Source organism: Pongo abelii, chromosome 1, assembly GCF_028885655.2.
Source record: "Pongo abelii isolate AG06213 chromosome 1, NHGRI_mPonAbe1-v2.0_pri, whole genome shotgun sequence".
Taxonomy (NCBI): Eukaryota; Metazoa; Chordata; class Mammalia; order Primates; family Hominidae; genus Pongo; species Pongo abelii.
Genome location: NC_071985.2, coordinates 77661141 through 77674253, shown reverse-complemented (window position 1 = coordinate 77674253; position 13113 = coordinate 77661141). Strand labels below are relative to the sequence as shown.

Sequence of the window (13113 nt, the reverse complement as noted above, 5' to 3'; positions counted from 1 at the left end):
CTATGTTGTAAGAGGGTAAAAGGAAAAGGAAAATAAGAAAGGATCTACATAAGGCAAAGTACAAGTAACATAAATGCAGACAGGCAGCAGTAAATATAACAATATGCTGCTGTTAGCCCAGTGGTAACTGGCATTAAGCTAACCAAACACAACTGCTTCCACATCCCATGACAAATAATAGCAAATAGCTCTGTCATTGTTCTCTTTGGGGCTCTAAATTGTTGAAGCTTCAGCCATTGCAGGGAAAGCCTTCCTGAGTTTCAGGGGACTCAGCCCTGCCCTGAGTTTCACCTGACTGATAGAGGAAAACAGCCAAGACAGGAGTCGGGCAGAGAAGCCACTGGCCAGTGAAAAATGCACAGTAGAGGATTATTATTCCTCCTGTGTCCAGTCAGCAGCAAATTGTCACCGGTTGGAATCTGCTGAATGTTCCTATATACAAGTTAATGTTAGCTCAAAGAAAGGGGGTTTAAAAAAAAAAAAAAGTTTTGCCCAGTGTAAAAATATACAGACTTGTAGACGACACACAAGGTAGTACTTCTATTTTATCACGGCACTTCGTTGTTTCCCTCACTATAAGAAAAGAATGATTTTTACAAGGAAACCTTCACATTCAGACAGTTCTTGTTAGTTAGTTGTTAGTTCTTGTTTTAACGACTTCAATGATTCATGGCATGACATTGTTCATAGCTCTTTCACCTAAATTTTATCCAAGCAACAAATTAGAAGAAAGGACTGCTGGGGAACTTCTTCCTTCTTTCTGTGAAAGATCAGAAGAAATTTTTTTTTTTTTTTTTGAGGTGGAGTTTCCATCACCCAGGCTGGAGTGCAGTGGCGTGGTCTCGGCTCACTGCAACCCCTGCCTCCCGGCTTCAAGCCATTCTCCTGCCTCAGCCTCCTGAGTAGCTGGGATTACAGGCATGCACCACCACGTCCAGCTAATTTTTGTATTTTGAGTAGAGATAGGGTTTCACCATGTTGCCCAGGTTGGTCTCGAACTCCTGACCTCAGGTGATCCACCCACCGCAGCCTCCCAGAGTGCTGGGATTACAGCCATGAGCCACTGCACCAGGCCTAGAAACAAAATTTAAATAACGTTTACTAGAGTTGCTTTAGCCAATAAGAGCCAGGAAATTAAAAATGAAAATGTAAATGCTGCATCTTTCACTCAGAAACGTGCCTTAAATGCCTACCTCCAGCAATGTAAGAAAAACATTAAGGATTTAGCTGAGAGTCTGATGGCTTTTGCTTGCCTGTCATAACTTTATTGCTGCTCAAAGGTAGAATTTTAAAACACTCGACACTGAAATCCTTTAGCTTACCATTGCCAATGTATTGTAAGTGTTGTCTGGGGGAACCCCTGAATCTAAACATATATTTACACCCTTAAGTTGCCAAATTAAATCCATCTGGCTTACCAAATGCTATTGCCAAAAGACTATTACACTTTTGTTGTAGCCAATATTTTAAATGTGGGGGATGGGAGGGCAGTGTTGAAAGGCACTAGATTTGATAGAATTTACATGTGCATTGATGCCACATTAAGTATTTACATCAAGTTTAGATCCCATGTCAACTCTGACCAAGAAAGACTTCCTACACAAGGCAAAAAGTCTAAAGCCACTAGGTATTTGCGCAGTCTCCTCATGGCACTTTTTGCCCTGTGGCTGCTTTTCAGGCATCACAGCCACACAATAGGCAAAACCACAAATAGCAAGTACTCTAATTTCTTGAATTATTTTTTAACTATTCCCATAAGCACTAGGAAATGCCCACTCCTGTCTTCTGGTCGAAGTTATCAGCTCATGTGAATCATAGAAAGAATACATTCCACCCAAGGACCTGAAAATATGTTAAGTCAAAATGGCAAGTAGCAAAATTCGCAGTCACTCATAATCCATAGCAAGGTAGGGTCTTCCTAACTTCAGTTGCTTAGAGACATGTAAAATTCCAAATGTTCATAAAGTCAACTTTTTCTCCTATTGGGAATTAATTTAAACATTAGAAAACAGGAAGAGGTATAAGCACTCTTCTTAAATGTGCAAGTTGATATGAAATTTAGAAATAAGCCCCATTCCTTCCCTGCTTCTTTGGTAGAAGGGCTAATGTACCAACTAAGAGAGAGAATAAGCTAAAAGTCTGGATAGCCACAAACTAAATACACCACCACAGGAGAATCCCTCAGCTTCTATGGTAATTTTGAAACTAAGAGAAAATAAGACACTATGAGAAGGCATTATGCTGCTTTAAATATGACTTGGGAATGGTCTTATTTTACAATCAAATACACCACTTGCTTCCATCATGTAAATATTACCAGTATTTAGTTTCAGATTTTCATGAGGTAACATTATCTAAATTTACTGTTCGTCTGTATACTTAAATATATAACATTCATTTGCAGTATTTCATTTATCTCAAAAGATTAGTATATATCTCATCTAGAATGAGACCTCTTATGAGAATGGGAGATGAGAAAGACTTTTAAAGGCATTTCGCAGTCCAGAGAGTCTGCAATGAAATTATTCCACTCAGGAATGGGTATTTATGTAAGATACATTCTGTACCATGTGTATTTTTTTAAGTTTATATTAGGATTATTCTCAAAGCCAATTTTAAGAGTGAATGAAATTTTTCCCTTAAGTAAATCTACCCTTAAGTAGTATCATGCTCAAGGGCCTACACCAGAAAGTCTGCCCCACCGCTCTCGCTATAATACCATTCACTGAGGAAAAGCTGTAACAACTGAGGAAAACGTCTACTTACTTTTTAAAACAATGGGAATTGCTTTTTGCTTCTCAGTAGTGTTGGAAAATATTTTAATAACTAAAATAATAAAACTTCATGTGAGGCAAATTCCACCTTAATTATTGCCCGTTGGGGTGGAAAAATTAAGGAAACATTAGTAAACGTGTTAACCAGAAAAACCACTGCAGTAATTTCCCGCCAAATACCTGGGTCTAAAGTCAAAATAAAATCTGTGCTCTGCATATGATTTGTATGAAAGTAGACTTATAGTTTTAGCTCTAACAATAGTACCACTTAGGACTAAGATGAATGGACCAGAAAAACCCCTGTGACTCATCAGTAGACTGTGATTAGCTTATTTAAATGTTCTACAGTTCAGTTCAGGAATCTTTAATGAAGGATATTGATATAATTGCTTGATTCATTTTAATATTTCAAACACTTTAAATTACTCCATCACTATCTTAATAATTAATGCATGAAAACTCATACTTAGATTGAAAATTCATTTTAAAGTACAATATCTTTGAATAAACACATTGAAATAGTGTTTCTGGTATTTGCTTAAAACTTTGGTGTATAACTGATTATATCTTATAGATTTCATTTTTTTTTTCCTGGTATTTTCCTCTTCTAACTTAGGACCTTTTTGCCATATGTGGCTATTTGATGTATATTATTCAGTCACGATCTTCTAGGTGACTGAAAAACGCATGGAGTTACTCATGCCCATAATTATTGCTACTGAATTGTTCCAAAGTCTCCCTTCCTGCAGAGAAATAAGTTTCAGTAAAATATTCTAGAGGATTACAAGTTATCTTTGCAGTTCATAAATACTTTCATAGGCTCCATTGATATTCACAGTTTTCAGTTAGAATGTTATATTTATCGTAAAGTTTGCAATTATATATCTTTTCTGTGGATTGCTTACCGCTTATTAAAATTAAAATGCATTTTAAGCACTGACCATTGTCTTTAGCTCAGAAAGCAATGCTGAATTGGAAAAGCAAGATTTTAGAATATTCCTCTTTACTGCATTGTCATTGCACCCTAGTCCTTCTGATTTCCCTTGTCTCTCAGATGATCCCTACGCCCAATTATACAGAACAGTCTTCCTCTAGTTACTTATATCGAACACTTGCCTGCTAGCTGTGTTTGGCAGGCCAGCAGGATGAGGTAATAATCAGAAGAAAATGTTCTTGTTTATTGGCCTCATCCACGTACAACATTATTCAAAACAGTTCTCTGTGGGTGAGAACAGAGTTGCTTTGAGATCCCCTGGTCTAATGTTCTGTAGTAGTGAGGAGGAACAAAACTGTAAACTTTTTTGATCTCTTCTAGAATAATGGTAAGATAAATGATATCTGCTTGGCCCATCTTTTCAGTAATGTTTACAGGCAGTTAGATGTATGTGAAAATGAGAGCCTTTCATTTATAAACATTTTGGCTTTACTCTTTCCAAGTCCAGCCATCTTCTTAAGTACAGCCTCCATGGTCAGTACAGCAGTGTTTTCCTAAAAGCATATTTTGTGAACAATTTCTCCAGGATGATGGTAGTTTTTGTAAGACAGATGCCTAAAAGACATATGGTTTTCATAGATTTTCCGTCTAGACTAGCTTTATTTAGTGACTTTTGGTCTGAATTGGTCTAGTTAAAGTTTCTGTAGGAGCTTGTATAAAAATTAAAAATGTGGGCATACCATTAAGGTGTAAAACAAAAATTTGACTTCTTGTTGGCAAGAGATTAAAACGGATTGGTTGAAAATTTCCTTCATGTTAAGTAATTCTGATCATCTTATATGCCTACTCATCCATTCCACCCCTACAACACTGTCCAAAATGGAAAGGCTTACCCTAAAAATCCCATAACTGTTAAATTCATATACTCCTTACTGTTCCTGAGTAAATTCTTTGTGTTCCAGTTTATGTGTGTACGTTAGAAAGCCCTAATTCTTTCTGCAGACTCTTTACATGGCCCAGGGGACATATTATTCTTTACCCTTTTAGCACCAATTTTTACAAACACAGCATTTCTCTCATTTAAAAAAAGTGTCTGACAAGCCACTGAGTAGAAGCGACTGAACCTTTAGGAGTTTCATAGTGCCTTCAACCAACAATGAAAATTCTGTTTTTCAATGCGTTTCAAATTCTTGAGCCAGTGTCAAAGACTCATTTAGAAACAATATGACATGTTCAGAGGAAAAGAATTACATCTAGTCTTGCCCAGAAATCATCCTTTTGCTCCCTCTTTTGTAAGAGCTAATACTGCAGACCAGTCCCATCTTAACTGCATCAGAAAGAGGAGGCTCGTGGAAGGGAGGAAATGTGGGCCGTTCTGTCTCCACGAGTATCATTGCTTGGCTTCCTTGGCTTCTCACGAAGCATTTAATTGGACTTAGTCACATATTTGTTCACTGACATGGCAGCCTGCAAAGCACAATGCCTCTCTGTTTTTCTCTGTTTGCTTTAAAAAATTTTGTTTTTAAAATTTGAGCTCTAAAGCATGTTAGAGCTCCTCCTGCTGGATTTTTTTAAAAAAATAACTGGGACGATTAATAAATGGTAATTCTTTTTCTTCATATTTACCACCTGGGCTAATAGAAGTGACAGAAGCCTATCATGTGGTGCACTTAAAACTGACCTTTTAATTCATCAGATATTAAGGTCAGGCAGAAAGAAAATGTTGGTGCTACACAACTCATCTCTCAGTCTTCAAATTCCTCATGCTCTTTTTTGTTGCTGTTGTTAAAAAAATAAAATAAAAGGAAAAGGAAAGGTTATTTTTCTATCAGTATTTCTAGCTACATAGTTACCCCAAGTCACATCCCCAGGCTTGAAAGGTTCTTGCTCCCTCTCAGAAAGGGACAAAAAGTCTTTTCTATCTTCCCAAAGCAGAAATGAATTGTGCAGTCATACAGAGATTCGAAGTGTTGCCTTTTTCCTCCCTATCCTTTCTTCTTTTTCCTTCTTCCTCCTGATTTCCTCCTCCTTCTCAGAAGCGGACACTTGCCTCGCCCAGTAGCTAGTTCTCAGCACCTCCTTTCCTGCCTCCTCCTTCCCCTAAATGGTGGCAGTTGGCCTCTCCCTCTCTTGGCGCCTGAAGTGGGAGTGATGAGAAGGGTCAGAAAAAGGTTTACCCCATTCACCATCAGTGGGAGTAGGTTTCTACAGCACATAAGTTTCTGGAGGTCTCTTTAGGAATAAAAGAGAAAGGAGGGGGGATGGAAGGGAGATAGGAAGAAAGGAGGGAAGGAGGGAAGGGGCAGGAAAGGAGAAAAGGAGGAAAGGAAGGAGCAAAGGAAAAAAAATCACTTGTAAATCTCTGTAAAACCACTTCCCTTCTCTGCATGCTTTCTCACACTGTATCCCTCTTGCGTTCTGCTTCTCTGCGTTTCTTTTAGCTCTTTCCTCCCCCAAGTTTATCTTCTCAATGATATAGTACAAAGGCCAAAATACTTAAAAGTTAATCTCGGAAAGTAATGCTTTTTAGAAATCATATTTTAATACAACCAAAAATCCTCTGTGTTACCTGTTTCATGACTTTGTTAGGACTTGGGACAAAACAAGTCATTTGGTATTTGTGATAAAGAATAAGACAACCCTTGATTTCTCAAACTTCAGTACTTTCTGGCTTTCTTTCCTTTGCACATACCTTTCCCATTCCTGGAATGCTAGTCCCCTTAACTTTCCGTACTTTCTGGAAGTCCTTCCAACCTCCTGGCCTCCTTCCAACTCTAAGCTAGGACTCCAGATGTTTCTGAAACTCCTGAAGCAAAAATTTTAGCATAATCCTACTGTGGTCATAGTTAACTTGTCTCTCTCCATCTCAACAAGAAACTTCTTCTGGGCAGTGACTGTCTTTATTTCTGTATCTCTACCTCTTAACACAGTACCTAGTACATAAGTAGGGCTTACTGAGGGGATGAAGGAATATAAAATGAATTGACTTGCAAGCCTCAATCAAAATTTATTTTGGAACTAGCCCGATACTTATTTTAAAAACCAATTTAAACACACTTTCTTGTTCTATTCTATTGAAAAGCTTGCCTGAGTGAATGTTGTAAAATTCTTTTTACAAATCATAAACTGAGGAGAGTTAATGTGGGTAAATCATCCTTTAAGCTGCTTTTTTTGCCACAACCACAGAAGTGGCTATATTAGGCACCATACCTATGGGTGAAATCCAAGTCAGATATGTAGGACAATGTAAAGTAAGTATGACAAAGCAGATTATATTACCATTTATGTCACAGGCTAATTTATACAGGATATTACCTGTTTGTATCATCAAAAAATTGTGAACTATTTTTCTCCCTATGTTCTGATTTCAAATTCCATGAATTGATTCATATTTTCCCAATGACATACATTATAAAATCATGGGTTCATTTTCACAGGGGAAAGAAATGCTGGCTCTAATACACTGCAAGAATCATATTAGAGAATTCCTTAAATCCTTTAAGTGGGCTCCAAGTTCTGTGTTCTTTCCAGCATCTACTGTAAACTATTCTTGGATAGTATTGGCTCATTCTGTTACTACAGCCAAAAATTCCAAAAATATGCTGAATAGCACCCTATAGTATTTCTTACAGTAAATTATAAAATATTATCTTCCATGTGGACAAAATCATGACTGTTATAGCATTTTTCTGACTTTAAATAAATGCCCAAAATAAGAAGTAGAGTGCAAATACATTGCTGAAATTTAAAATACAGTGTCCCAAAATTTGTTCTCTTAGAGCAGACATTCACAAGAAGAAGTAGGGGTCCTGCATCACAGCTGCCTTCCATTTTACCTAGAGGTGTGCTCCGACCCGATTTATCTTTGGGCCCATTCACACTCATTGATCTACCGCTTGGGATAGTGCTCTCAGCAGGTGCTGTGGAAAGCTGCAAGAGTTGTAGGAGTAATCTTGGTTCATAGAAAGTTTTGAATGTTGTTCAGATGATAAGATATGCATGCACAGCTCAAACTTCAAAAAAAAATGATGCAAGCATTAAATGATTCAAGAGGGTCATTGAGAAGTAAAGCATTTCAATTCCCGAAAACATAGAAAATGGTTTTTGTAGATTAAAACCCTTCATTTTTTATCATAAATAAGTTTAAAAAGGGTAGGCAAGTTGATATTAGATTCTAGTGGCCCTTGGAAACCTGGGATGTATAACTCTCCCATGATCCTAGATGTATGTAAACTAAATTTTGAGACAGTTATATTTTAAACTTTCAATTATAATTTACAAGTAAAACTTGCAATGTAAAAGAAGCTACTGCATATCCTTTTTATGCAAATAACTATCCTTTTAAGCAGATATCTTCTCTAAAAATGTCAGTCTTTGTATATCTTTTTGAAGGCTTTCTTTTAATTTGGGTCCACCTAACTACTTACGTTGGACTTCAATCCTACCCTCTCCAAAGATTAGAATTTGGAATGCACAGAGATGCTTACCTTCTATTTGTTTTCATAAGTAAATACAAGCTTCCCTAAGCAAGTAGTAGTTATTCTTCTGATAATGACTAACAACAACGACAACAAACACTATAGTACAGTATCTTGGTCTTTATAACATAAGGCTAAAACTGCTTTCACCTGTGCTTAAGTCTAATTCCTAAAGGTATCAAAGTGTTTCTACAACCATTTCTTCATCCTTCTTAAGATTTCCAGCACTTTCTCTTTTTGTTTTTACTTTATCTGGCAAGTAAATTGAGTTGCTAATAAAGCAAAGTAAAAATCTTTTTTTTACTGAACAGTGGTTTCAAAGCATAGTCCCAGAACCAGCAGCATCTGGGAACTTGTTAGAAATATCCCACCACATTAGAAATGTTGGGTGGCACCCAGCAACCTGTGTTTTAACAAGGCTTCCAGGGAACTCTGATGCAAGGTCCAATTTGAGAACCACTGCCTAGAGCATATCAATCTAACTGCCCAATAGAAAGAATTCTGCACTGAAAGTCATGAGATCTTAGTGCAAGCATAGGAAAGGAAGAAGACTGAACTACATAGGCCCATTCTGGCTTACAAATTTGCCAGTCAGATAATTCCTACTTCCCATCCTATGAAGAAATAAGGGCAGGGACAGAAAGACCAGTCCATTTCACAAATAAGTATTATGCTAGCTGGAAGCAAGAAGCTAGAGGAAAGGTGGTTTTCACACCCACCCCACAAACTGATACAGCAAAGCAGTTTGCCCTATTGAGGTCTCCCTTAACTCCTGTTAAAATGGGCCTCATATCATGAACGCTCAGAACCAGCTAATCCAAAGAAGAGCAGATGAAATTTTAGTTCTTCTGTTCTTAAAAGACAATAAAATAAGGCAAGAAAACAATGATGCATTCTTCTGTCTTATCGGTAAAGCCAGTTTCTCCCCCACAATGCCACCCACCCTGCATGAGCATTTGACTTTCTTACAAAATTTGTCATTGTCCACAATACTGCAAACAGTCCATCCCTGCAGCTACAAATACAACTTCAAGTATTACTTCTTTCCCTTTGATTTGAAAGAAGAAACATGGCTCTTCCATGTAACCATAAACCGCCCACATACAACATAGTGTTTCAATAAACACTAAGTGATACAAGATGATCCATTTCAATATAATGCCTTACTTAACGAAGCTCATCACTAAACAAAGCAACTGAGGAAAATTTGGTACAAAACAATAACTTTGCTTTCCCCAAAACAAACTGTCTTGTGAGGTGAATGTCTTTGGAAACTCTTTGAATGGTTAGAAACTGGACCAATGAAATGAACTTTAACAGTCAACTTTAAATGTTTTCTGGTGTTGAAGTTGGCAAACATCTTAGCATTACATATTAAGAAAATTCACCCTGAATTGCTTTCCAGTACAGTTGTATATACAGATTTTTGTTGTTACTGTTTTAGAAAAAAATAAATAAAATGTTTATTTCCTCTGCAAGGGTTAGTGAGGAGCTCTTTAGGATTTTTAATGACTAAGTACATATATGGGTTCCTTTAACTGAAACTAGGCTTATTTCCAAGATATCATAGTTACTTTGAGAGAACATGAACATTTTATCTTTTATTATTTTAATTATTAATTCACCATCTAGCTATGCAGTGCCTATTAAATGCATGTCCCTAGGGACATCCTTAAAGCACTCATAATGAATAAGTTACCCTGATTGACTGATTTATTTGGAAAAAAATACAATACTATGAACCACAGGCCATGCTAAGTTATGGGACATGGTAGTGAATAAGACTAACAATAGACCTGGCACATAGCAGAACCATATGTTCTCCTCATCTCCTGTCTTGACTTCTTTCTGCAATTGCCTACTACTATTGTCCTCTTGTCCCGGCCACATGGTCCAAGGATTAAAGCAGATATTAATGAGAATTTACTGTGCCATAAGAGTACTTAAGTCTTTCTATTCTCTATCCACACCATTGACTTTTTCCCTTCAATCGCCATCATTTAAGTTCCAATTTCACTCATTATAGACCTACATTCCCTTACTTCCAAGTTTTATATGCAGCAGTTACAATCATGTTTGCCATCACTTTGACCACATTGTATTTTCAGACTTCCCAGAGTGTATTCTCAGACTCCTAAATACAAAATTTTGCCCCATTTTTCCACTTAAAATGGAGTACTATAATAAAGCTACTTGCATATTTGTTTTATTCCACTCATCTTCCTTTCTGAATAGATGCTGAGCTCTTTAAAGTCATGTAGCATGAGGCAGTCCACATATTAGATGCTCAATAAATAATCTATGCAATATATAACTGGAAGTCTTGACGTAGATCATCTAGTCTGATTGTACAATTTGGCAACTGGAGCTAGAATCCACATTTTCTAACTTCTGATCCAGGACTCTTTCTATGTAAACATAGTGTCTCAAATATAAGCTTCTGACAAATGCCTTAAAAGTGTAGCACCCTTGGCCTCACTAGACCTACTCACCTTGATCTAGCCTAAACTCTAGCCCGGCTAAACATCTTGTTTAGCACTTTTCAGTCATTTCTTCATTTGTACATTATTCAACAAATACTTAACCACTGCTTTCTAATCACATTGTACCAAATGCTGAATACACATAATAAATGCAAAATATGTGGTTTCTTTTCTCAAGGAATTTTGAATCTATTTGGGGGACACTGGTAATAATCTAGTAAATAAATACATAATCACAAGTAGGGTTACATGCTATGAGAGACACAAACATGAAGTCATAGAGGAAGGCAGAGGAAGTCGGGAAAATTATGGGATGGTCCAGAAGGACTGAGGAATAACAGTTAAGCCAAGAACAAAAGGATCAAAAGAGAAGTCAGTTTCATTCCTTTCTCTCTTGGCTACAAGCCTTGATCCAAGCTATCACATATTCATGAAACGATTTCCAATCCATCATGCCATGCTGTATCCTACTTCTCACTGAATTTGTAGTCTAAAATCAACTTTTTATTTAATGAAATCACCTAATTAATTCCATTATCAAAACTTCTGGTAGAATTTCCCTCCTTAAAGTTCAAATTCTGGCCAGTTCTCTCCTCCCACCAGCCAACTGGTTAATTGCTAAGAATACATTTCCATAGGTTACATGATTATTTGTCAAACTCCCTGAGAGCAGGGGGCTTATTATTTGGTATTTATTCCAAATATCTACTAAAGAACTGAGCAGTTAGATACTTTAGAGTCACCAAGGATCTCAATCCTACATGTCACTTTAGCTACTATTTTTTTTTTTTTTTGCCATGGCCATGATTTACTCACAAATATCCTTGTATTTATAGGACCAATGGATATCACAAGCATTCATTAGTTATTCCTTGATTCTAGGAGGAACTTTCATTCATTCAGTTATCAAACATTCAGTGACTGAATGACAAGCAGTGAGCTAGATACCACAGTTCCATGAAGATGATTAAGAGACAGCTCATTTCTAATCAGTGAAGATAACATATAAGCCTAATTAGAGTTCAGTGTGATGACTAATAATAGAGATTTGTTGAGATGCTATACAATCAACTGTATCAGGAGAGGGGAAGGCAGGTCAGGGAAGACTTCACTGAAGTAAGTCTTAAATGATTAGTTAGTAGTCTCAGAAGATGACCAAAATGACATTGAGAATGTAATTGCATGTAACAACATGCTAAACACTGTATGAAACAAGTTAAGTGGGTGTGACCTGTGGCCTTCAGAAACTTCATATCAAAGAAGAAAATTATGTAGATTCAAGATTCAGGACATAAGTTAAACATATATGGCCATTTTAAATGAAAATAAGGCTGGGTACCATGGCTCACACCTGTAATTCCAGTGCTTTGCACCTCCCCAAAGAAAGATTTCCTTTGAAGCCTCTTACACATTTTTCAAGTGCATGAGGTAAAAGGAACTCTACTAATATCTATGAGTTTGTGCCTAAATAGTTAATATTTTCACCATTAATCAACAATATCTCTTCTGCTTTGATTTTTCCTTGATCATGTAATTTAATTTTATAGTTCCATGATTTTTCAACAACATTTCATAATAGCTTTCTTAAATTTTTCTAACTTCATTTCTTCATACCTGAGAAAGGACATTCAATTTGATCAATTTAGAGCTTCTAATACAGAAGAAAAATTTATGACTATAATTCCAGAAGGAGTCTTTCTGAAAAAATTAGTTGCAGAGTTTTATCAAAAAGAAACATTTCAATTTGTAGACTTTGTCAAATTTGGGGTGGCATAAAAATGACTACCCAAGATACCATATATGAAGTCAAGTACACAAATACACTAGAAAAACTTATTAATATATTTAGGAAATAAATGGTAGAAGCTTGAGGAATAAATAATATAATAAGTAATAAATAATATTACTTAGTAATGTTGAGAATCTCAAATACAGTAATATTTCATTATTTAAAGTATGTTTGCTCAGTAAACTGAGCTACCAGAAACATCATTATTACCAACTAGAAAGTGAGTAATACTACTATTACCAATAGTAAAGTCTTTAAGACCCAAAATAGGAACTAGAGCTCCTGCAATTTAAACAGGCACTCACACTGAGCCTATTTACACTTGCTACAGAGAACTCTAAAGACTTGCTTTTCTGATTTTTAGTGCTCTGCAAATTACAAGCATAATATAGAACAAATTGGAGAAAGTTATAAAGGCAATGAGAAGTGATAGTTAATACCCTGAAAGAAAGAAAAAGAAAAGGAAAATTATATGTGAGAAATAAAAATTCAAAAGCTATCATTGTCTGAAACAATATACCTTATTAGTTCCTGAGTTCATTCTATGTAATTATTATATTCTATTGGCTAAGATATGTGCAGTATGTTTCAGATGGCTTTCAAATAGTTGCATATTTCTTATTAGTATTGGAAGGAATGACTTCAGTTTTGAGAA

The 13113-nt window shown here is 36.2% G+C and overlaps 1 protein-coding gene and 1 non-coding gene across 6 annotated transcripts in view; one reads left to right on the top strand and one right to left on the bottom strand.

Moving 5' to 3' along the window:
• LOC112134129 (uncharacterized) overlaps positions 1-2865 on the bottom strand; it is a 62084-nt gene extending 59219 nt beyond the window's left edge. Inside the window, exons 1-3 of the transcript XR_010141017.1 lie at positions 2767-2865; positions 1891-1979; positions 975-1074 (exon numbers count right to left, since the gene is read on the bottom strand). This is a non-coding gene — a transcript (uncharacterized LOC112134129). The remainder of the gene's footprint in view (positions 1-974; positions 1075-1890; positions 1980-2766) is intronic.
• The window catches only part of DNM3 (dynamin 3), a 577169-nt gene that overhangs the window by 553321 nt on the left and 10735 nt on the right, over positions 1-13113 (top strand). The window lies entirely within an intron of this gene.